We start from the raw sequence: 26372 nt of genomic DNA, 5'->3' as shown, positions 1-26372 counted from the left end.
ATGATAATGCACCTCATGAGCACTAACAATGAGCTAAGAGGGTAGACGAAGGTGTTGCTCAACATCTGCGAGGAGAAGCACCTAAATGCTGTGGCCCTTAATCTTGTTCATGCCCAACAGTCACGCTTGCAGGTGGAAATTCGAGCCACGGTTGTGATTCTCTTGAGGAAGCAGAACACACAAGACGATAAATACATATGGCCATAATTGGAACTGCCCACACAAACTTCCATAAAGGCACACCTCCTCATTTGTGTTTAGAGGGAGGAGGCTAAGACAATTGTGAAGAAGTTCTGTGACACCATTGTTGAGCTTGCAGCCTCCATCATGGAAGAGGGCTAGTGGCCAGAGCTCTTTCCCTTCATGTTCCTGTGTGTGAGCTCCAATTCACTGCATCTCAAGGAGAGTGCGTTTCTCATGTTCGTACAACTCTCACAGTTTATAGGTAACCACCTCCACCTGCATCTCTCCACCCTACACTTTGTGTTCCACCGATGTCTCTCCTCACCCTCCTCCTTGGACATTCGAATTGTTTCCCTCGCGACCACGACCAACTTCATCCAGACGATCGAGATCCTGCAGAACCATGAGTTATTCCAAGACATAATCCCTTCTGTGATGCAGATGCTCACTAAGGCACTCAATAGGAATGAGGAGGCCATGACCCAGGAGGCTCTCCATATGTTTATCAAGCTGGTGGGCACTGAGCCATGGTTCCTCCACCAGAATATCATTAACGTGGTCGGAAGCATGCTATAGATTGTTGAGGCAAAGACTCTAAAATAGGGCACTCAACATCTCGCCATAGAGTTCATTATTACCCTCACAGAGGCCCGTGAGCACACCCCTAAATGATGCACAAGTTCCCTAAGTTCATTAGTAGGCCCTTTGCTATTCTTATGAAAATGCTTCTCAATATCAAGGATGATCCTTCTTGGGATGTTGCCAATATTGAAGATGAGGATGATGATGAATCAAGTAATTATAGTGTTGGTCAAGAGTTCTTGGATCAGTTTGGCTATTGCTCTAGGAGGGAATACCATCATCCCCATCTCCTTTGAGTTTCTTCTTGTGTATTTGGTTTATCTTGACTGGAAAAAACATCATGATGCTCTCATTACTCTCACCTGAATCACAGAAGGTTGTGCCAAGGTATTCCCACACTGAACTTCATTTTTCATCTTTTATTATGTAGAAAGTTAACTCTAAAAACACACATCAATATCATTGGTTGTGTCACATAACACGGTTCTCTTATAGCTTAGGTGTCAGGCCATGAAAGTTATTTATTATGCCAAAAATAAACCTGCATTTGCACCTAGACTCATCTATTTTGATATGCCAATCCTTGTTTTTATCCCCTTCAACATGATAGTTCTGACATCATCTCTTTCCTAGATGCCAATTGTGTGGGGAAGACAACAAACTACAACCAAAATGGGAAAATGGGATGGCTTAATGATCCACCCATCACATCAGTTACCCAAAGTCCCACTAGCTTTTCATTTACATCTAGTCTTGAATGAACAAACAAATGGATGGATGATTGTCTTAAGGTCCCCCTTGGAAAGATGATTTTCTCAATGCCCTACACCACCCTCACTGCCACCACCCACTTCGTCCAGATTTCATCCATATTGGTCTATTAGATTTGCTAAGAATATATTATAAGTTAATGCATTGAATGAATAAATAAATGGGTGGATGGTTGTCTTAAGGTCCCCCTTGGATAGATGATTTCTTAAGAAGTTAAACCCCCGCACCAAACACCACTCCACTTCAAGTGTACTGGTCTATTGGTGTTTTTTAGAATATATTATAAGTTCCTTAGTGCTTATTCTATGTTTGTAATAAAATTCCCAAAAGTACAGTTGTTATGGAATTCATTGCAGATTTCATAAAATACAACATTTTTTCAAAGATTCTCACATGCCTAAAAACAAAGTAATCCTGCAAATGAAATTAATATAATAAAATATATTTTCCAAAACATGGTAATGCTGCGAATGAATCCAATAGAATGTGAGAAAAAGGGATCCTTTGATTGGTAGTTTACATTGTTGTAAACACTCTAATCTGCTCAACATGGTTTCAATAAATGTTCCCAACAATTTTGTTTCAGAAGAAAGAATTTGTAGGAAAGAAGAGATCCTTCCATTGTTTGTCATAACTTTATTTATTTGTTTCTATCTAAATTACATATTGAAATATTCTGATTTCTAAAAGCACAGTAATCATGTGAATGAAATTAATATAGTAAAATATATTTCCCAAAACATGGTAATTCTTTGAATGCAATTAGCATAATAATATATGTTGCCCAAAACATGGTAATGCTTCGAATGAATTTGATAGTGTTGACAAATATAGGGAAGCTAGATTATGGTGATTTTTCTTACTTTGATAACAGATTGTGATATTTTTTTACCTCAACTTGTAGAATTTATAATTAGCTTCTTCTTCTCTTAATTATTATTGTGTTCTTGTCATCAAACAATTACCAAAACATGAAGATAAAATAGTACAAGTGGACACAAAACATAGGCTGCAAGCCAGGGCCAAAACCTCTCCAAGAGAGGAAAACCCACAAGAATTATTTTCTTCTCATATAATCTTCAAATGATGAATTCCAAGAAATTTAGACCCAAGACAAATACCCCTCCAAAGCCATGTCTACCTTCCTTTATATGAGCTCCTTTTTCACTAAAGTCGACACTAGTCAAACAACTTCAAAACTTCAGATTTTGGCCTCTATTTCAGAATTTTTGATATTGCTTCAGGTATGCAACTTTTCGACCTCTATTGCAGTTCTAGTTTTTTGCACATGTGAGTGGTTTTAAGGCAGAATAAGGTCCTTTTGGTCCCTCATTTGGATTTCTTCTTTCTCCTTAGTAATTCAGCTTCCTAACTTGATCATTTTGATACCAAACTTCAACTCCTTTAGATGACTACAATTTGGTCCTTGTTGCAACAAAGTTTGCCCTAATTTCTTTGCATGTGTGGGATAATGTGGCCCAAAATCAGACTTCAAAACTTCGATCTCTCTTCCTTCAGTTCTCCTTTTCTACGCTAGCTCCTAGGCTACTTTTCTTATCTCATTTTTTTCGCTTGATGGATACTTCTCAAATGAGGTCAAGCATCTTGTATATATACACTTTTTGGGGGTATGACTTGTCATGATGAGGACGACTTCATCCTTTAGAGGCTGAATTGTTCTCTTGCAAGACGATTTGGTCTTGGAGGGACTTTTGACACAATTTTACTTAAATAGATTCTTTTGACTTGATACAAAATGCCCAATAGGGTCTATTACATGTAACAATCACTCTTTTGACTCCTAAACTCTATGACAAGCATATTAGTATTTTGGATCGATCGAGATTGATCCGATACCAGATGATCAAACCTATAAACTATTTTTATTTTTATTTTATCGCTAGTTCTTCGAAAAATTCGAGAGTTCTCTCGAATATCATATGTTCCAAGCAATCCATAGAGCAGTCAAAGTATCGATCGGACATGTGACTTTTAGCTCCATCCAAACGCAACGCATTCCTAAACCTAGAAGCACTCAATTTGTGCTTTGACCTAAAAAAAATTGACCTAGAGCATGAACTAGCCAACACTATAAATAACAATAATATTTTTTCTCTCTTTTACATCAAATACATAAAATTAATAGTACATGAGATATTATGAATACTGAACCTAGTTACATATTTCAACACTCCCTCTTAACTAGGGAGGTATTCATAGAAGGTACATGGACATTCTCATACTAAATAATTCTCATAAGAAGATTCGGATTGGTAATCCATCACATAATCTATATTTTCAGCTTCTATCAGTGCATCTCATCATATCAACCAACATTGTCATATAGCAAGGCCTTGACTAACAACTCTAAATTTCCACTAGATTAGAGCTCAATGTTGGGGAGACAACAATTTATGAACACCCTCATCATTGTCTCTCAAGGCACATACCCCATCCGATGTTCACAAGGTATGTCCTTTTAGGACCATTATTATCTTGGATTTACACATCTGTAGATGGTGATGGACCCGCCAACATGCCAATGGGATCTCCCCGGTAAGAAGTCCCAATTAGACCTCAGACCGTTTGGTGTAGGGGTCCCAGCAATGGGTCGTATAACAATGCCTTAACTGCGGTTTCGCATAAAGGCAAGTAAGATAAATCTATTTGTAACAAGGGTGTGACCACTGCAGCGAGTTAAGGAAGGTGCATGAGAGGTTCTAACATAGGTGGGTTGAGATGAGTGTGCCCCTTGGAAACCTATAACATTACTCGTATGGGAATGGAACACACGAGCGAAGATGCATCACAAGATGGAAAGCAAGTTAGCTAGAAATCCAAAGTGATGGTTAAACCAATCAACACATTTCAGAAAGATTCATACATGCTCATACAGAACAGTCCATACATGCGTGCGTAAGAAAGCAAATACATATGCCATTTAGAGTAAACAAGACAACTGGAATACAATACAACATATGCATGAAACATGTTGGCTCTTATTATATAAAGAAGTGTAAGTTCCAGTCATACAATACATCCATGTACACCCGCTAGCCCCAATAGTGGAACATTACAGCCACATCCGCCTGCTCCTCCAAAGAGATGAACTAGCTCCATGCAGTGGAGAAGCTAAGGTGCGTTATAATACTGTCCAAGCTCTCTCCAAGATAGTATTATCATAAGCTTGGATGACCAAAAGCCTATACAATGAGTTATGAGGGACTATTTATAACAAAGGGTGGGGTGACCCTTGACATTCCCCTTTATGACAGTTCATCTACCCTCATGACTCTTCATCTACTCTATGACTGTTACATCCAACTATCAACACTTGAATTACACTTGACATGACGTTACATTACAATGCACATGTACAATTGCTTTCATCATCAGTGGATCTGCTTGAGCTTGCAACTTTGTTCCATCTCTGTGTTGTCAACAACCTTCCTCTTGCATTCGTTGCATTCGTTGCATTCATTGCATTCGTTGCATTCATTGCATTTGGTATACTACCTTCAGCTGTTGTTCATGATGTTGCTGGTTGTGATGTTGTTGTTGTTATATCTTGATGTCCTTGTCTATGAACAACTTGATATCTTCGTGAGTAGGCAATCTCATAGACATTTGATCGACTACATCTCCAGGTGTGCTCTGAATGGTGTCTTCGAATCTGCTCTCTTGGAAACCATTGTACCTGCACTGTTGAGAGGCAGATGAACACCTGCAATACCTGGAGACATGGAAACACTCATGGCAAGAAATTTGTTAGTCGAAAACCAAAATGAACTTGAGAACTGACTTGCAACATACCTGTGTGACTAATCATGAAAGTTGCGCAATTTCGACCAAGAGGTCGAGAGACTGACTACCAAGACTACACAAGGCACAGTCTGGGCTATTGGGAGACTTACTAATTGTTGGAACTGTGCAATGCACAGTCCAGTCTGGCTATTGACTGCTGGAATTGCACAATGCACAATCTCGGCTAGCAATGGCTACATGCTCAGTGACTGCATTGCGCAATTTTTTGGGCCAACAATCACTGTCCCTCAGAAATGCGCATAACAATCCTGGAGGACAGTGCCTGGGCAGAAATGCGCATTTCTGGAGAGGAAGACATAGACTTCCTTCCCCGTATTGCGCAATGTTGTCTCAGTGAAGGCAGAGTCTGAGCCAAGGTTGCCCAGACTCACCGACAGGAAACTGAACATGAATGTGAGTGTGAATGCATGATGATACTAAGTGTAAGCATAAGCAAATGATCAAGCATGAAAACGGTGAATGAAAAATTTAGAAAATGGAACAACATGCATGTGGGTGAGGCGAGTCACCGAATTGGTGACCGTTCATGAAAAACAACTTCATGCATGCGACAGTAGTGAGATAGCAATGAAAACTGAAATGGTGTTAGTAAAAGCTAGTATGTATCAAAATGACAAAAAGCGCTTACTAAAATCAAGAAGACAACATTCATACGAAGTGAAACACAAAAAGCGCCAGAAATGCAACACAAGTCATGGAAAGCGGGCATACACCAAAACAGTTGAGCTGAGTGTGTCGACAACTCCTAGATGTGATGTGGGATGTCAGAGCTACAAGGTTGATGTGAGGAATGATCTTGTGACATCTGTTGATGAGTTTTGATAGCATCGAGGTTGTGACACGCATGCCACAAATCTATGGAAAGAGACACTTTGTGGGAGGTTTCTAAAATGGTCCTTGCACGTAACCTCCAACTGCTAAAAATAGATCCCTAGAAAAGGGATGCCTTTGCATGTTGCCTTGGGAGAAGCAGTCCATGCATGCAAGTTTGTTTTTCTCAATCCCGGAGGGAACCGGTCAACTCAGCTGCACATGCAAGAGGTTGTTCGACTTCTGCGAGAAAATGTGCATTTCTGGCTGGGAGCTGGGCTGGCTAGCCAGGAGATTTGTGCAATTTCTTAGCATAGCAACTGACTGCTGCCTAGATTTGCACAAATTATGGGCTGAGCATCCCTGCTGGGGAAAATTGCACAATTTTCACTATGAGTGTTGACTGCCAGAATTTTGCAATTCTGGAGCCTAGCAGGCTGCCAGTCAGGATTTGCAATTTCTAGAAGGAAGGTTGGTTGCCCTCCAGAATTGTACAATTTCTTGGGGGATCTTCTCAACCTGCAGCTGAACCAAGTACAAGTGATCATCTTGTGAGGGGAATGCATAGAGCTATGATCGATAGGTTGTCTTTGTGCAAGCAAAACACTGAAGCTTGTGAACTTGACAAAGCAAGACAAGTTGTTGTGAAAAGTTGGAAGGGAGGCTCCAAAACGAAGCTAAGGTAAAATTTTGGAGGGTGGTTGTAGCCACTTAAACACTTGGTGACACACTGGTAGAACTCCAGCTCTCCGAATGGACCTTATTCGTGAAAAAGAAAGTCTAACACCTCTAGAAGTATTATTCAATTCTCAGCTCATCTTCGTTTCACACTAGCTTGATTGTAAGATGTAGCATCTACCAAGCTCTTGGTAGATTGACACACATTCCAAGCAAAGGAAACACAATTGTTTCGATTAGGGTTGAGGGGTAGATTGGTACACAAGCAGTATAGTCGTCATAGTCTTAGTTTCATCACTGGTGTTGCTCTGTTGCTAGCAGGCCTGGACAGTACCCCGAAGGAGTCACATAGGAACACAAGCATGGCTCTGCTGCCAGTGAGCCTGGTCAGTACCCCAACGGAGTTACTTGCATCACCTCCCTACGCAAGAAGCCTTTCTCTTCTTTCGCCTTATTCATTTTTCATTTTCATTTTGAATTTTTTCACTTTTTCATTTTTTTCATTTTCCATTTTTTCAACTGTGCATAGCACTTATTCATTTCAGGGGCGGAAGCGGGATCCCAACTTATTAAGAGTAGAAGAGGTTGTTCCAGTAGAGAAGTAGTTTATTGTATCTCTGATGTGTCCGTTAAGGTTTTTACCCTCACCTTACTCTACTTGACTAAGCTGACAAGGGTTAACCCAAAAACAAATGACTAAAGAACGTGACACTAGTTAGCGTGCAAGTGTTGTGTTTTCACCAAGGTTCACTTCGAACAATATGTATTTTCCTTCGACGTATCACAGACTAAAAGTAACAAGTTCTTCATACATAGGCAAGATGACAGGTAACCAAGTAGTGATAGTTGTACAAGGCCTCTTGTACTTCACCCAACTTGTTTCAAGAGTCATACATGGTTTCATATCAACTAACCTACAAACGAAACAAGAAAACTATATGAACGAAACAAGCGAACTAACAAACAACAAAGCAAAGCAAGAGCAGAATAAAAAGTGAAATCAAAGCAAGTAATAAAACAAGAATGCAGACAAACAAACAAACGAAGCGAGTAAGCAAACAAGCATGTAAGAAAACTAACTGAAAGCAAACACTACTCCTACTCCTACACTAATGTTGCATGGGCCTGATCACGTGAAGTGATATTTCCAATGCAACCACTGGCGCATTAGTTGACCCATGTTGGTGAAGGCTAGGTCCGCGAGCAATCCAGTTGTGGAAACCAGCAAGCAAGAAAGATATAACAATGAAGACAACCACACTTCGTGTTTTAAAGTGCCCACAGGACATAAGTGAGTACAAGTGCATGATGAGCAGTCTGTGGACTTATCATGGTGATGTGTGACACTGCGTGCAACTTTGAAGCATAAGCGCACTCTTAACTATGGCATGCAAGCAAACGAAAGAAACAGAGATAACTTGCGTTGTGAACGAGTGCATGCAATGTAAGATTCCTCCAATGCATGAGCAATGGGATCGTGCAGTTCAAGGGAGGAAGTATGATATGTGTGTGAGATTGATATTCAATTCATATAGATGAGTGATGAGGAGCCTTGGGTGATTGAACAGTTTCATGATTGGAAGTGAGACTAACCCCAAGCGAGCAAGGGCCTAACATAACCATCAACGTGGGTTGAAGTGCCTCGACAATCTTGGGTGTTTCAACTTCATCATCAGATAGATCATCATAGATCAGTGGATTCAAATATCAATTGTGATAGAGTCATAATCGTGATCAAATATGGAAACAAATGGACCACGATCGCCACGATCAGAAAAATCAATGATTTCATTAGCATCCTCATGATCAAATGAATCAAACAGAGGGGTAGATGAAAAGTGAACAAACTCATCTTCTGTGTTTCCAAAAAAGACAGATGAAAGATCAAGTGTATTTTCAATGAATAACTTATCCTCTTCGTTGTCAATGATGGACCAACATTTGGTGAGTCTTGCGAGTGATCAACAATGGGTGCATCCGTGGATGAAGACACACATGCGAAATCATGGATGGTAGGTTCACCAAATATGTTAGGAAAGAACAGAGGGGGCTCAGATGGAAGGGAGTCATCCTTCGCCGAGTGTTGATGCTCAAGCTCCCACTCATACTCTTCATGAATGACAATGCATGTTGGTTTTTCAACACCAACTCTGTCAATGGCTTGTTCCTCGTTCACAACAAGTGAAGAGTCTGGAATGGATGAACACAAGATAGTATCATCCGAAGGAACACCCGAGTGCGAAGACGGAGGTCGTAGAATAGAATGCATATGAGAACTCAAAGGAATCACAACCAAATTTGTGCGAAAATTGAGTGAAGTGATGTTGGGAGGATGTGAAAGCTGAACAAGTGTGTGAGCATGATCCTCAACATCACTCAACAGTGGTGGAGCTATTGAATGAGGGGAAGGCGGATAGTCAGTCGAGACAGTGACCACATCCACATGAGATTGCGCAGCTCCATCAATGAAGAATGTTGAGTGAGGCTTGATCTCAAGCTTCTTCTTGGGACAGGCAGATTTCTTAAGGCAATACTCGAACCAGTCCCAAAGATAGGAAAATTTCATCTGGCTCCTCGGAGCTTGAAACTACAAGTCACGGAAGCGCTGCCAAAAATCCATAATCGATTCATGTGGAGCCTTCCATTGCTGTAACAGTTTTCGGTCAAGATGGTCTGGATCAAAATGATAGAAAGTGTCTTCAATGAGATCACAGAAGTGCTCAAGTGAGTGCACGTTGTCAACTGGTAGGTTGAGCAGCCATCGACGTGGAGATTCGCGAAGTGTGTATGCAAGCAACAAGATGGCATGTTCGTCAAAACACCCATCTTCCTCATGAAGCATGGAAAGAAAGTCATGTAAGTACTCAGGCCATGCCACTTCGCCTTCACCATCATACGTGTAAGTCGACAAGAGATCGAAAAACTCCCCTCTGATGGTGACATCTTCATGATTCGAAAAACAACGTCGAGGGAGAAGAGTGAAAGAATCCATGAAAGATATGCGAAGGTTCAAAACCGGATGAGAGGACACATCTTGTCTTCTGGCCCTCTTTCTAGCGCCCAAAATGTTGATGGTATAGGACCCACCAACATATCAAGGGGATATCCCCGGTAAGAAGTCCTAATTAGACCTCAAAACATTTGGTGTAGGAGTCCCAGCAGTGGATCGTATAGCAATGCCTTGGCTACGATTTCACACAAAGGCAAGTAATATAACTCTGTTGGTAACAAGGGTGTGACCGCTGTAGTGAGTCAAGGAAGGTGCATGAGAGGTTCTAACACAAGTGGGTTGAGATGAGTGTGCCCCTTGGCAACCTGTAACAGTACTCGGATGGGAAGGGAACACACAAGCGAAGATGCATCACACGTTGGAAAGCAAGTCATCTGGAAATCCAAAGTGATGGTTAAACTAATCAACACATTTCAGAAAGGTTCATACATCCTCATACAGAACAGTCCATACATGCGTGCGTAAGAAAGAAAATACATATGCCATTTAGAGTAAACAAGACAGCTGGAATACAATACAACATATGCGTGAAACATGTTGGCTCTTATTATATAAATAAGTTTAAGTTTCAGTCATACAATACATCCATGTACACCTACTAGCCCCAATAGTGGAACGTTACAGCCACATCCACCTGCTCCTCCAAAGAGATGAACTAGCTCTGTGTAGTGGAGAAGCCAAGGCACATTACAATATTGTCCAAGCTCTCTCCAAGATAGTATTACCAGAAGCTTGGCTGACCAAAAGCCTATACAATGAGTTATTAGGAACTATTTATAGCAAAGAGTGGGGTGACCCTTGACATTCCCCTTTGTGATAGTTCATCTACCCTCATGACTCTTCATCTACTCTATGACTGTTACATACAATTATCGACACTTGACTTACACTTGACATGACATTACATTACAATGCACATGTACTCATGTGAGACAACATGGCTTGAGAAAGCCATGCAAGACATCCCTAACACTCAGTCCATTGTGATGAGACCAACTCTTTGAAATGTGTGTGATGGCGAAGGTGGTGAGATGATGCCAAGCTTGGTCATTCGTGATGGTGTGCATGCACCCCATGGTGACATCTTGCCGAAGCAAACTCTTGCCTCTGTTGCAACCGGTGCATTGGTTCAGCCCCTTCATCCAACTCGTCTTCTAACATGCGCATGGTCTTCTTGGGTGTAGCTGAACCGGCAACACACTGATGCATAGTGTCTGTGATGATCTTCAAGTGTGTGTTGGTGGTCATGTGCATCAACTTGCCGAAGTACATGTTCAGCTCTAGTTGGACTTGCTTCTTGTCTTCGCCTTGGTGAGTGTGCTGAATAAGTTGGATCGCATGCGTGTGCACAATGACATGCATTGTTTTGAATCCCTTGCATGCGATCAACAGCACTGATCACCATGTTTGCTCTGTGGCATTTGTTGGAATAGATCTATAACTTGTATGGGAGCAGTTTCATCCGCGAGTGCATGTTGCACCCACTGTTGTTCCTGTTCTTGTTGCAACTTATTCGTTTGTCCGTGCAACTTCATGTTCTTCCTTGAGTTGTTGCTTCAGCACATGAAACTCCTTCTTTATTCCATTCTCTATCTTCGTGCGATCTTCATATCGCACCGTCACCTCATATCTTGAGTCTCCAAATTTTCTTTCATCATCAGTGGATCTGCTTGAGCTTGCAACTTTGTTCTGCCTCTGTGTTGTCAACAACCTTCCTCTTGCATTCATTGTGTTCATTGCCTTCGTTGCATTCGGTATGATGCCTTCAGTTTTGTTTCATGATGTTGCTTGTTGTGATGTTGTTGTTGTTATATCTTGATTTCCTTGTCTACGAACAACTTGATATCTTCGTGAGTAGGCAAGCTCATAGACATTTGATTGACTGCATCTCTAGGTGTGCTCTGAACGGTGTCTTCGACTCTGCTCTCTTGGAAAGCATTGTACCTGCACTACCGAGAGTCTGATGAACACTTGCAATACCTGAAGACATGGAAACACTCATGGCAAGCAATCTGTCAGTCGAAAACCAAAATGAACTTGAGAACTAACTTGCAACATACCTGTGTGACTGATCATGAAGGTTACGCAATTTCGGCCGGGAGGTCGGGAGACTGACTGCCAAGACTACGCAAGGCACAGTCTGGGCTATTGGGAGACTGACTGACTGCTGGAACTGCGAAATGCACAGTCTAGTCTGGTTGTTGACTACTGGAATTGCGCAATGCGCAATATCAGCTGGCAATGGCTGCAGGCTCAGTGATAGAATTACACAATTTTATGGGCCAGTAGTCACTGTCCCTCAGAAATGCTCATAACAGTCCTAGAGGACAGTGCCTGGGCAAAAATACAAATTTCTGGAGAGGAAGACAGAGCCTTCCTTCCCTAGATTGCATAATGTTGTCTCAATGAAGGCAGAGTCCGGGCCAAGGTTGCCCAGACTCACCGACAGGCAATTAAACGAGAATGTGAGTGTGAATGCATGGTGATACTGAGTGTAAGCATAATCGAATGATCATACGTGAAAACGGTGAATGATAGATTCAGAAAATGGAACACGATGCATGTGGGTGAGGCGAGTCGCAGAATCAGCGACCGTTCGTGAAAAATAGCTTCATGCATGCGACAGTAGTGAGATAGCAACAAAAACTAAAATGGTGTTAGTACAAGCTAGTATGTATCAAAATGACAGCAAGCACTCACTGAAATCAAGCAGACAACGTTCATACGAAGTGAAACACAAAAAGTGCCAGAAATGCAACACAAGTCATGGAAAGCGGGCTTACTCAAAATAGTTGAGCTGAGTGTGCCGACAGCTCCTAGATGTGATCTCGGATGTCAGAGCTGTAAGGTTGATGTAAGGAATGAGCTCTGCAGTGTCTGGTTGATGAGTTTTGATAACATCGAGGTTGTGACGTGCATGCCACAAATATAGGGAAAGCGACACTTGGTGGGAGGTTTCTGAAATGATCCTTGCATGTAACCTCCAACTACTAAAAATAGATCCCTAAAATAAGGGATGCCTTTGCATGCTGCCTTGGGAGAAGCAACCCATGCATGCAAGTCTATTTTTCTCGGTCCCGGAGGGAACCAGTCAACTCAGCTGCACATGCAAGAGGTTGTTCAGCTGCTGGGAGAAAATGCGCATTTCTTGCTGAGAGCTAGGCTAGCTACCTAGGAGATTTCCGTGATTTCTGGGCAGAGCAGCTGACAACTACCTAGATTTGCGTAAATCCTAGGCTGAGCAGCCCTGCTGGGTAAAATTGCGCAATTTTCACTGTGAGTGTTGACTGCCAGAATTGCGCAATTCTGGAGCCGAGAAAGTTGCCATTCAGGATTGCACAATTTTTGGAGGGAAGGTTGGTTGCCCTCCAAAATTGCACAATTTCTTGGGGGAGCTGCTCAGCCTACAGCTAGACCAAGTCTGGGTGATCATCCTATGAGGGGAATGCATCAAGTTGTGATCGATAGGTTGCCTTTGTGCAAGCAAAACACCGAAGCTTGTGAACTTGACAAAGTAAGACAAGCTGTTGTAAAAGGTTGGTAGGGAGGCTCCAAACGAAGCTAAGGCAAAATTTTGGAGGGTGGTTGTAGCCACTACAACAACATCCTCGAGGAACCTCCTCTTCGACTACTCTTACCTATTGGATGCCCAACCTCGTCTTAAAAGAGTATCAGTCTTGGTCTTAGATGCTTACCTAATCCTCCATTCTTTCTTCATGATATGAAGACAATAATGATGTGTCTATCTCTCCCTCTCAACTAGGGAGGATCTGCTCATTCCTTCACATGAAAGGAATATACCCAAGCTCCCTCTTAACTAGGGACTTGTTTTCAACAACAACTATTTATTCTTCCGTGGAGATCATGGTACTATCAATTGCTTGTAGGGCTCCTTTTTTTGCATCATCAGGTCATGAACAAACTTCAAATTCTATATCGTGGATCCATCTTCTTTCATAACTTTTTCGTAGGGCTTCAACCATCTTCTACATCACTTCCCTTCAACAAAACCTAGTGTTGAACCAATTAATGCTAGTCATGTCATCTTTTCTTTTCAACGAAAAGCGATATTCTTTGTCATCATCTCGATATGATTCATACTACTACCTCTTACAAGTCATTTTCCTTTTTGTATCATTCATTCAATTCTATTTGTAGGTTATTTTCAACAACCATTTTGTCGACAACCTTGTTCCAATCCAGCCATATGTTTTCTTTCAAAAAATTAAAAGCGAAATTCAAAACATAATTACCTCTTTATGATGGCCCTTCATCATGACATTTGTTCTACAACATCAACATCTTTTATTTACGAATTCATCTCCAAAGCTTTCATTACTGAGGTTAGTCTTCATCATACTTATCAGGGTCTTCATAACTTCCTCATGGAGATGTCATAGACAATTCCTTTTAAAATCATATGTTGATTATCCATACTATCTATGTAGTTGTAGACACATCTTCACAAACTCTCCTTTAAACTTCTTCACATATTGCTTCCTAGGGATCTTTATATATAGCTCCTTTTGTATAGGAATAGTTGATGCACATCACCTCATATTTTTCATGAGGTCATATGATGTTGATTCTATCATGTCATAATGTAGCAGAGTTTAAGGCATATTGTTTTATACCTTCATGTATCATTCAGAAGGAAGAGTTCCTTTTTCTTCAATCGTGCTCTTCCTTCATGTGGTCATCTAGTCTTCCTTTAGCAACTTCCTTTCTCCTCACTTGAAGATGAAAATACTTCAACTAAATTGTCATGTTGCACTTCTCTATCGCCATATCTTCATCCTTCCAAACTATGGATTCCATGCTAGGTGGAATGTATACTTTCTATGTAACACTTGATTCTTCTAAGTAGAGGTGAACTGATCGGAATCTCAATTAGGGGCCAAAATTTGCTCAAAAATGAAAGTGTCCAAAATCACGCAAAAACTGAATTACTGTGTCCGTCTTAGCAATACAATCCCAACGCAACTCGTTTCGTTCAAAATAGAGTTCGTATGAGGAAGTTAGAGCCCATTGACCGTTTCACCAAACAAGCAAAATTTTGAAGAAAAAAAGGTTCACTGGACATCCGTACATCCCAGTCAGCAAGGGGAATATTCCTGTACAAGTAGGCAAATCATATGTTGACAAGTGGCATCCTGTTATTGGGAAATTATGGTTGAGTTGGACCAATGGGAAGGCGACATGTGGCAAGGCCGAAGACCGCTACATGTTGACCTCCCCTCCATGGATAAAGTTCCTTACCAACTCCACTATATGATGGTTCTTACCACATGATGGATCCCGCTTAAAGTTAAAGTGTGCTGGTTTGAAGGGTGGCGGTTATGGAGGGCCAACCCTCCCCATGTGAACGCGAAAACCATTATGTCAACCAATGAAAACAACAAAACCGCGGCCAACAAACCACTACATATGAACATCGATCAGTATGCAGTTATGGTTATGTTAATTGTCGGGCTTCAAAACTGTAATGGTCAGCATGTGAATAGATCTAATGGCTACGGTGGAGGTCTATCAAATAGAGAACAACATGGTTAATAAACCCTGACTTTTGTTATGCCATGTGTCCGCTCCTCCTAAACCATCGGGTTACTTTTAGCTCTAATCCCGCAGTTAGCGCGTTAATTGTTCACTAGTGGGTAACTAATCCTGGTTTAACAATTAATTAAACCCGAGTTTAAATCGAGGGGATTTATGGTGGACCCACCAAATTCGGGCCTGCCAAAAAACTTGGTGGACTTCACTGGAGTCTTTCTAGTTTTAGTGGAGGTTTTCTAGGCCAAACTGGAGAAAGCCATAGATTGCTTAGATTTCGACCAATTTTGGAAAATGAATAGTCAATTTTGGATTATTTTGATGATCTGAAGGCAATGGAACATGTTGTAGAGAAAATAGGAGACTTCTACATGTGATTTTTCCACAAGGAAGTTCAGGGAAGCCCAGGGCCACCAGGGAAGGAGGTCATGCCCAGATCAGCTAGAGTCAGTTTTCAGAGATCTAATAGTCATTTTTGGGGTTTTTGGGTCCTATGAACCCAATGGTATAGTTTTAAAAGCCATTGGAGTTGAGCATAAGCTTGTAATCATACATTTTACCAATAATTCCAAAGAGGGCCTAGCCATTGAAGGAGGTCCTAGGAGATGTAGCCCAGTACTGGAGGGTGAACTCCTTGATCAGTTTTGTGTTGTGAGTTTGTTGTGTATTATGTATGCAATTTTACTTGCTTTTCATGTCATTTAATCAGCTAATTAACTCATTAAATCATACTCTAAAGACACATGAAACTTGACACCTAAACCCTTGTACACCTGGTTAAAATGAGACGATCCTAAACATATTTAACTGATGAGGGAGCTTGCATAGCATTTACAAGTTTTCCAAGATTTCAGATCAGGTTGGTATCAGAGGACTTGTTAGCTCATTTGAACCCTAAGATGGTTTGCCAAGGTTAGCTAGAGAATTAGCTATTGGTTTTGAAATTGTGCAAGGATCATTTAATTATGTGCAAGTTTGTGTGTACAAGCTGAAGCAAGGAGAAGCTCAAGATTGAAAGCTTGGTTCTCAAATCATAGTAAAGAAGTTTGTGAAGATTTTTGAATTTTTGTGAAGCTCTTTAATTCATTACACTTGTGATGGAAGCTTCAAGAAGTGATGTTTCTAATCCTTCTTCCTTAGCAAGACTCTTTGATGAAGAGATGTTGCAAGAGTTTATCATCATGAGAGATATGGTGCAAGATATGTAAGAATATAGGAAGGAGACCACTATACTTCAAGATCAGTTGATGGCCATGAAGGAGGAGAAGCAAGCACTTCTTGAAAAGATGCATGAGATGGAGACTCAACTCCATGTTGCAAAGGAAACCCTAACCAAGTATGTGCATGAACATGAGGTAGGAAATTCAAGTTTATCTTCAATTTCCTCTCAAAATGAATGTTTTGGTGATTTTTAAAGGAATACTATAGGAATAAGGTCCAAATTATTGATGAAAATGGGCTATGAAGGTAAATGGTTAGGCACACATGCACAAGGGATAGTTGAGCCAATTGTTGTTGAGGAAAGGCCTAGGTATTTGAGTCTTGGTTATGGACAACATGATGAAGAATGATCCAAAGCCAAGAAGGCACATGAAGGTGTTCCAAGAGGCAATTTCATTACATGTTCATACCCTCAAGCTTGTGAAGATTGTGTTTATGAGGAATGCAAAAGTTGTATACCATTTTGCAAGAAGATGCTCATAAGCATGCAACTAGTGGAAATTGAAAACAAGAGGACGATGAAATATCTAAGGTCATTGAAACCATTGTTGGTATTCCGAAGAGAGCCACTACCTCATCAAATTCACATCCTCAGGAAGGTGACAAAGGTGAATGTGCAAGGTATAAATCTGCCTTTAATCAAGTTTCTTTTGATTACGATAAACATGGTAAATCTTCACATAAGAAATGGAGAGAATTTACATGTTTTTTTTGTTGTTTGAATAACCATAATGTTTCAAGATGTTGGAATAAAATGGTCACATATAGGAAACTTTCAAAGCAAAAGTGACCAAAAGCCAAAGGTCCATTGGATAAGGCAAACCATGTTGAAAAGAAGATGCAACTGTTTTGCACTCATTGCCATAAGCAAGGTCATATCATAGACAAATGTTGAACTTTCCATCCAACAACTCATCCATGACATTTGAAGAAGGTGGAGAGAGACTTTGGCAAGAATGGAAAAGGAGATTCCATAATTGATGTGGGTCAAGATGATTCACAATATGATGTGCAGCTACAAGAATCACCAGTGAAATTGTTTGATAAGAGGTGGATTGATTTCTTATCCAAATAAGGCTTGCATTTATTTTGTTGATAGATGCAATTCTTTGCCTTAGAAATGCATTTCTTTGCCTTATGAATGCATTATTTTTCTGTTGAAAGTATGTTTCAACTTGTATGATGCAAGATATTTAAAGTGGAGTTTTGTTTGACTCGCTTTAATGCAGCAAAGAAGGCAATTTGTGGTTACAACTTTGTATGTGAATGCATTTCTTTTGAAAGCATGCTTGTTGTTGCATAATTTCACCAATAAGGTGTGTGAAAGTTGTGTATGTTACTCACTTCATTTGCAACAAATTTGTCAATTCAACTCTTATGTACCCATACATGTTTTTGGGCTTATTGTACTTGTGTTTGTACTTGTGAGAGAGTTGAAGAATTGTACACATACATGAGAGTTTGTGTGTGTGTGAACAATGAAACTAGAAACATGCATGAGTGATTGACTTGTATTGGTTGATTGCTTTGTTAACATGTATGATTGACAACTTGAGCTTGAACATGCATGAGTGATTGACATGTGTTGGTCGATTCCTTTGTTACATCTATGTTGTCAACTTGAGAATGTTGATCATTTGCACATGCATGAGTGTCGACTTGTGTCAATTGTTGTCACATGTATGTCATACTGATTTGGAAGAGTTGATTTTATCTCCAAGGATGAAAGGGAGATGTGTTGATGTATTATTGCATGAAATGTGAAATTCTTGTTGTTTATGCAAAGAATCGTCAAGTTTCTATACATTCTTATGTTTGGCTCTCAAGTCAAGTCAGTTGTTTGAAGAAGCATGTCTTGTCGACTTATGTTTAGTCGATGATGTTTTGTCGATTGTGTGAGTCGATATTTTGTACACCAAGATGCAAGAGTACATGGCAATGTTACATGTTGTGACAATTGTTTCTTTGAAGGAGCAAAAGAAGAGGTCGTAGATTTGCATTTCTTGCATAATGTGTTTTTCCATTTAATGGTGTTTCTTGTGACAAGATGTAGTAGGATTGGGGAAGGTCCATTCTTGAACAAGATGCTCATGCTTAGCCTTCAATCTCAAATCAAAACATGAGAATCATGTTGAACTAGAGGATGATAGAGGCAAGAAGTGAAAGTGGACGAGATGCCAAAAATTTGCAGCCATTGTAGACTATTGTGTGTGTTGATGCCAAGATTCTTAGTGGGAAGGCTATCAGATTGTATTAGTTTTCCAAGCACGGAGGGATCGATGTAGTAAAGCACAGGTATTTTGCATCCAGAAAGTGTCCAGAAAGTGTTGGATTGGGTCAGTAGCAAAAGGAAAACAGTGGTTGAGGGACATAGCCATTTGAAATGCAAGGAATGTCAGTGTACTCAAGTGGTTGTCATGGAGACTTTTCAAGTATAATTAGTTGATAGAACTTGGGAAGGAGAAGAGTATTCATCTCTCATCAAATAACTAGCTTTTGTGGGTCCAAAAGCACGTCAGTGGGAAGGAGTGATCGGAATCTGGACTAGGGGCCAAAATTTGCTCAAAAATTGAAGTGTCCACAATCGTGCGAAAGTTGAATGATCGCATCTGTCTCAGTGATACGATCCCAACACAACTCGTTTCGTTCAAAACAGAGTTCATATGAGGAATTTAGATCCCACTAACCATTTCACCAAACACGCCAAATTTTGAAAAAAAAATGACTGGACGTCCGTATAGCCTAATCAGCAAGGATAATATTCCTTGGAATATGCCTGTACAGGTAGGTGAATCATATGTTGACAAGTGGCATCTTGTTATTGGGCAATTATGGTTGAGTTGGACCAATGGGAAGGCGACACGCAACAAGCTGTAGACCACCACGTGTCACTCCCACAGATCAAATGGTCAAATGAGTGGTATATCAAAATTTTGTTGGAGGGCACCGAGGTTCGACCCCACGACCTCCCCTCTGCGGACAAATTTCCTTACCAACTCTGCTATATGATGGTTCTTACCACATAACGGATCCTGCTTAAAGTTAAAGTGTGACAATTTGAAGGGTGGCGGTTAGGGAGGGCTAGCCTACAGCCTAGACCTCCCCATGTGAACGCAAAAACTATTATGTCAAACGATTATGTCAACTGACGGAAACAACGAAACCACAGCCAACAAACCACTACATATGAACACCGATCAGTATGCAGTTATGGTTATGTTAATCATCGGGCTCCAAAACTATAATGGTCAGCATGTGAAGGGATCCGATAGCTATGGTGGAGGTCTATCCAATGGCAGACATCGCAGTTAATAAACCCTAACTTTTGTTATGCCATGCGTCTGCTCCTCCTACTCCGTCAGGTTACGGTTAGCCCTAATCGCGCAGTTAGTGTGTTAATTGCGGATTGGTGGGTAACTAATCCTAGTTTAACAATTAATTAAACCTGAGTTTAAATCGGAGGGAATTATGGTGGGGCCACCAAATTTGGGCCTGCCACCAAACTTGGCGGACTTAACTGGAGTCTTTCTAGTTTTAGTAGAGGTATTCTAGGCCAAATTGGAAAAAGCCATAGATTGCTCATATTTCAACCAATTTTGGAAAATGAATAGTCAATTTTGGATTATTTTGATTCTCTGAAGATAATGGAACATGTTGCAGAGGAAATAGGAGACTTATACACGTTATTTTTCCACAGGGAAGTTTAAGGAAGCTTGGGGCCACCAGGGAAGGAAATCATGCCCAGATCAGCCTGAGTAAGTTTTCAAAGATCTAATAGTCATTTTTGGGGTTCTTGGGTCCTCTGAACCCAATGGTACAGTTTTCAAAGCCATTGGAGTTTATCAGAAGCTTGTAATTAGACATTTTAAAAATAATTCTAAAGAGGGCCTAGCCATTGAAGGAGGTCCTACGAGATGTAGCCCAATACTGGAGGGTGAACTCCCTTATCAGTTTTGTGTTGTGAGTTTGTTGTGTATTATGTCTGCAATTTTACTTGTTGTTTATGTCATTTAATCGGATAATTAACTCATTAAGTCATACTCTAAAGACACATGAAACTTAACACCTAAACCCTTGTACCCCTGGTTAAAATGAGACAATCCTAAACATATGCTTCTAGAATGATGCCATCTCAATTACTGCTACAATGCATCCTATCAAAATTGTTATTCTTCCTACCATGAATGTTGTCTTGAAAATAAACTCAATGTATGAGAGACCTTTAATAGTAGATGTCTTTCACTTCTTCCTTATTCAATTTCTTTTCTTCTAGTTCTTCTACTTCTTCGGTCACATGGGCTTCACTTCTTTCTTTCCTTTTCTTGTCGCCCTTCTTAATTTTAGGACAATTTCTTTTGAAGTGCCCATATTCATTACATTCATAACATTGAATCTTAGACATGTCAATTTTCTTTTGAAACTTCTTTCGAGGTTCAAATTTTCCAAACTTTCCTTTCTTTCTTGTCATAACTACAAATGCTTGTGTTTGCTCATTTGATCCAACGTCATTATTTGCTTTTAATCTGGTTTCTTCAATCTTACATAATTCCCATAGATCACTGAATGGAGTAGCTTCCTTCTTTCCATAGATGCTTGATACAAAGTTTCCCCATTCATCTGGTAATGCATTGAGTACACAAGTGGTCATCTCTAGATCTGACATTGTTTCTCCTAGCTCTTGTAGTTGATCTCTAATTTGAGATACCTTCATGAGATATGAAGCTATCCCTTCTTCTTTTGATACTTTCATCTTGTATAATTCATTTCTTAAAGATATTATTTCCCTAGTTGTACTTACAGAGTACAACTCTACCAACTTGTCATAGATCTCTTTTGATGTCTTCAATTTTGCTACAAAGGGAATGAGAGAATCCTTGATAGATTCAATGAGGATTCTTTGAGCCCTTATTTCTCCTTTCATATACTTTGACAATGCTTGAGATTGTTCTTGAGGAGGCTTTGTGATGGAGCCCTTGACATACTCAAAAACTTCATTTTCTATGAGAATCAAATCTATTCTCTTCTTCCATGCAAGGTAGTTTGATGTACCAACAAGTTTATTGTTCTCCTTGCAAAAAGTAGTCATTTTATTTGTAGATTGAGACATAAATATAAAGTACTTACTTGATAAATGAATATGCCTCCTGGAAGATGATGTCTTCCACTAGATGCTTCCTTGATGATGATGTCTTTTTGTGAGCTTTATAAGGAGGGATGATCTTCCTTTTTCAAAATGACAAAGATTCTTTTTATAGATGAGAAGAGATGTTCTCCTTCAAAAATGCTTGAGTTATGCATTTTAATATGAGGGAGATCACCTTGATTCCTTTGATGATGATGAAGTGTTCTTCTTGCTTCCTTTGGATGATGATGTAGAATGTGTAGGCTTCCCAAAATACTTCAAACATGTCGGGTCCTTGAGGTCTTCTTTTCTTCTTATTAATTTCTTCATTCGTGATGATAGGGGCTTTACGATATGATGACTAGATCCTCTTGATATTCTTCCTCTTATATTCGGTCCTTATGTATCCTTTTTCCAATTGAGTGATCTTCAGGTTGCCTTTCCTTGTCACCTTACCTCTGAAATCATGTTGATAAATCTAGGGCAGATAGATTAGGGTGATTTCTCTTACTTTGATAACATTCTTGTGATGTTCTTTTACTCCAACTTGTAGAGTTTATAATTATCTTCTTCTTCTCTTGATTCTTATTGTGTTTTGGTCATCAAACAACCACCAAAACATGAAGATCAAATAGTACAAGTGGACACAAAATGTAGGTTGCATGCGAGGGCCAAAACCTCTCCAAGAAAGGAAAACCCACAAGAATCATTCTCTTCTTTTAGAATCTTTAAATAATGAATTCCAAGACCTTTAGACCCAAGACAATGTCCCCTTCAATACCAAGTCTACCTTCCTTTAGATGAGCTCATTTTTTACTAAAATCAACACTATTCAAATAGCTTCAAAACTTCAAATTTCAACCTCTATTTCAAAATTTTGGGTACTGCTTCAGGTCTGCAACATTTTGGCCTCTACTGCAGTTCTGGTTTTTCGCACATGTGAGTGGTTTTAGGGCAGAATGAGGTCCTTTTGGTCCCTTACTTGGATTGGTTCTTTTTCCTTAGTAATTCGACTTCCTAACTTGATCCTTTTGATACCAAACTTCGACTCCTTTAGATGACAACAATTTTGTCCTTGTTGCAACAAAGTTTTCCCTATTTTCTTCGCATGTGTGGGATACTGTGGCCCAAAATTAGACTTCAAAACTTCGATATGTCTTCCTTTAGCTCTCCTTTTCTTCGCTAGTTTTTAGGCTACTTTTATTATCTCCTTTTTTTTAGCTTGACAGATACTTCTCAAATGAGGTCGAGTATCTTGCATATATACACTTTATGGGAGTACGAATTAACATCATGAGGCTGACTTCATCCTTTGAGGGCCAACTTGTTCTCTTGAAGGCTGATTTGTTCTTGGAGGGACTTTTGACACAAATTGACATAAATAGGGACTTTTGACACAAATTGACTTAAATAAATTCTTTTGACTTGATACAAAATGCCCAATAGGGTCTATTACATGTAAAAATGACTCTTTTGTCTCCTAGACTCTATGACATAAACCTAGAATCACTCAATGGGTGCTTGGACCTAAAACAAATTGACCTAGAGCATGAAACCCATGTTATAAATAGCAATAAAACATTTATTTCTCTTTTACATCAAATACATAGAACTAATAGTACATGAGATACTACGAAGACTGAATCGAGTTACATATTTCAACAGATAGATGTGATAAAAAGGGATCTTTGTGTACTATCCCTTTCTTGGTATTGCTCTTGGTATGCAATCCTAAGTTAGGGTTTCAATAAAACACATGGAAAAATTGAATTTCATAACAACAGTTCAATATTCATTGATCTATGAAACAATAATTCCCCTTATTTAAATGCACAAATAGGAATTCAAACAACCATTGATCCTTCAAACAACCACTATAAATTAGGACTAGTTTGACTAATATTTTTCCTGACATCATTTCAGTAAATGTGGTCAACATTTTTGTTTCTGTTCAAAGAAAAAATTTGCAGGAAATACTTAGAGATCCTTACATTATTTATCATAATTATATGAATTTGTTTTTGTCTAAATAATATATTCAAATATTATGATTTTTGGAACAAGATGCTACATTTTTTAATAATGGATTTATATACTTTGTTATAACATTTAAAAGTGGAAATATGTGCATAGTATAAGGTTTATTTGTGGTTTTTCTGATCTGCAAATAGGTGATGCTACAAAAAATTGAACAAGTTGTCTCAATGGTTTTGAAGTCATTCCAAGATCCACATCCTTATGTATGATGGGCAGCCATCAATGCCATTAGTCAACTGTCAACTAATTTAGGCGCAAATTTCCAATAACAATATTTTCAAAAAGCTTAACCTACACGTGCTAGAGCTATGGATGATTTTCACAATCCTAGAGTGCATGTTAGAGTTTTGCCCGCATTTATACACTGCCCCTCTGCACTACTACATAGCAGTCATATTTAATAGAGTTACAATTACTAGATGCCAATATATTATAAGAACCATAATATAGTATGTTGGTCTCAACACCATAATAATCAATCATTAACGACAGATCAAATATTGAGAAATAACTCTAGATTAATATTGTGACATTCCTACCTCTTTCGCAGATATCTGGGTTTTTTGGCAAGCGATGTTAGTCCCTTGTTGCATTGCTTTCTCAACCCCATTGCATCATTCCACCATTTTGCTGCTAGAAAGTTTCTCTTTCTCTCTCAAAATCTTACACCTTGGACATAAGACTCAATCGGGAGGAATCGACAATGGCAATTTTGCTACTATAACCAATGTTTTGAAAGTTGGGCTTTGACATGGAATTGGTGGAGGGTTCACTTGGAATTGGACTCAGACCGATCTAATATCAATGATCTAGTCACTAAAATACTAATTTTAATGAAAATGTTCTATTTTGAGGATTCCAGGCCATGATTCCAAAAAAATATTGAAATATTGAAAGAAAACATTATGAATACTTGAGAAAGAACATTTAAATGACAAGCATAATTGACAAACAATGTTATGCCATTGCTTATATTGGGATCCTCATCATCATTACCACATTTCTCCTTGTTTAACCTCAATGCTCTAGGGATGTCATCTAACACCGCCCTATTTTGATGAAATTGCCTAATACAAGCCTTATAATATGGTAGAAAAAACTTAACATGCCTAAACAATGACTTTTGTTTGAGTGAAGGGTACATTTTTGCTAATGCCATGACAAAGGAGTTTAGAAGCCACACTATCAACATCAAGGTACATAAAGGTCTTGGTGGTCTTGGTTAAATGCCAATCCCACACCCTCATATGTGACAAAATCCAATGAAAATTTTGCAATCTTACCAATATTGAAATCCTAACAAATTTAAATTTGTTGAATTTTGAATGCGATATGAAATTATACTTTTTCCATATGAATTCCAATGAGGTTGGAACCACTCTCAAACTTTTTGAAACAATTAATGGCAATGCTAAAAAATTAAGTAAAAGTTGATATTTCCTTAAAGAATTTAACATTACCATTGATTGCTAGCATTGATAGGTTTTAGGAGTTAGGTTTTCATTTTTCATTTTTTTTGTTATAAAAAAATAAATTTGTATTTTTGAGTCAACTATTATGGGGTTCAATAGTTACTTGGTCGAGAGGGGCCAGTATGTAATTAAACCAGCTGAATCAAATTTCAACTTGGTTGGTTCAGTCAATATGAGCAATGGTCAACTCTTCCAAGTTGACTGAGTTCGAGTCAACTTTGTTTGAGTTTGAAGAAACTATTTATCTTCCTGCATTTTTTTGTCTTCCAACACATATAATGTACCATTTACAATTATGTTGTTTGTTTGTAACATGAGTATGTTAAATGCATAGAAAATTGATTACTGTTTTTGTAATTGCCTTTTATTGTTTATCCAAATAATACACAATGAATTACTTCTTGTAATTATTTGTCCTATTTTTTGTTGTTCAACATCAACATCGTTCGTTGTTGAAACCTCTAATATTGTAATATTTTTCGTGGATGGACGTAAATAATTTTACATTTTATCAATGTCAAAAATATCATGCATTTCATCATCTGTTCCATTTTATCATTCCTTGTGTCTATCATTTTCTACACTATGCAATAATTTTAATGTATTCTTGTAACCATGCAGCATTAGCAGTGCTCAACTTTAGTGAATATTGTATGCCTGATATTTTGACGTCGTACTTGGATGGTATAGTGAGCAAGTTACTTGTTCTTTTGTAGTATTAACTTGTTTCTTTGCTTGTATTTGTGACATTTTTGACAAGTCAATATATGAAAAACTTTGTTTTTTCTTCTACTTGTTAAGAGTGGAAATCAAATGGTGCAGGAGGGTGCTTTAACAACTTTAACATCTATTGTTGATTCCTCTTAGGTACTTCTAGAAGCTTCACAATGACACTTTAAGATATCTTCCATTGTGACAAATTTGTTATCAAACCATCAGAAACTTGAGGTTATTATTTTATGGTCCACAGTAGCACTTTAAGAAGTATTATGATGCAATAATGCCTTATCTGAAATCCATATTAATGAATGCCATTAACAAATCCAACCATATGTTGCCTGCCATATCTATGGGATGCATTAGCCTAGTTGGAATTGTTGTGGGAAAATAA

The 26372-nt window shown here is 39.0% G+C and overlaps 1 pseudogene; it reads left to right on the top strand.

The window, feature by feature from the left end:
• LOC149144033 (uncharacterized) lies at positions 1-26372 on the top strand (annotated as a pseudogene).

Source organism: Pinus tabuliformis, chromosome X (genome assembly GCF_031772625.1).
Source record: "Pinus tabuliformis cultivar Carrire ecotype Pingquan chromosome X, CPIR1, whole genome shotgun sequence".
Taxonomy (NCBI): Eukaryota; Viridiplantae; Streptophyta; class Pinopsida; order Pinales; family Pinaceae; genus Pinus; species Pinus tabuliformis.
Note: the sequence above shows the minus strand (reverse complement) of the source record. Positions and strands in the feature narration are given on the sequence as shown.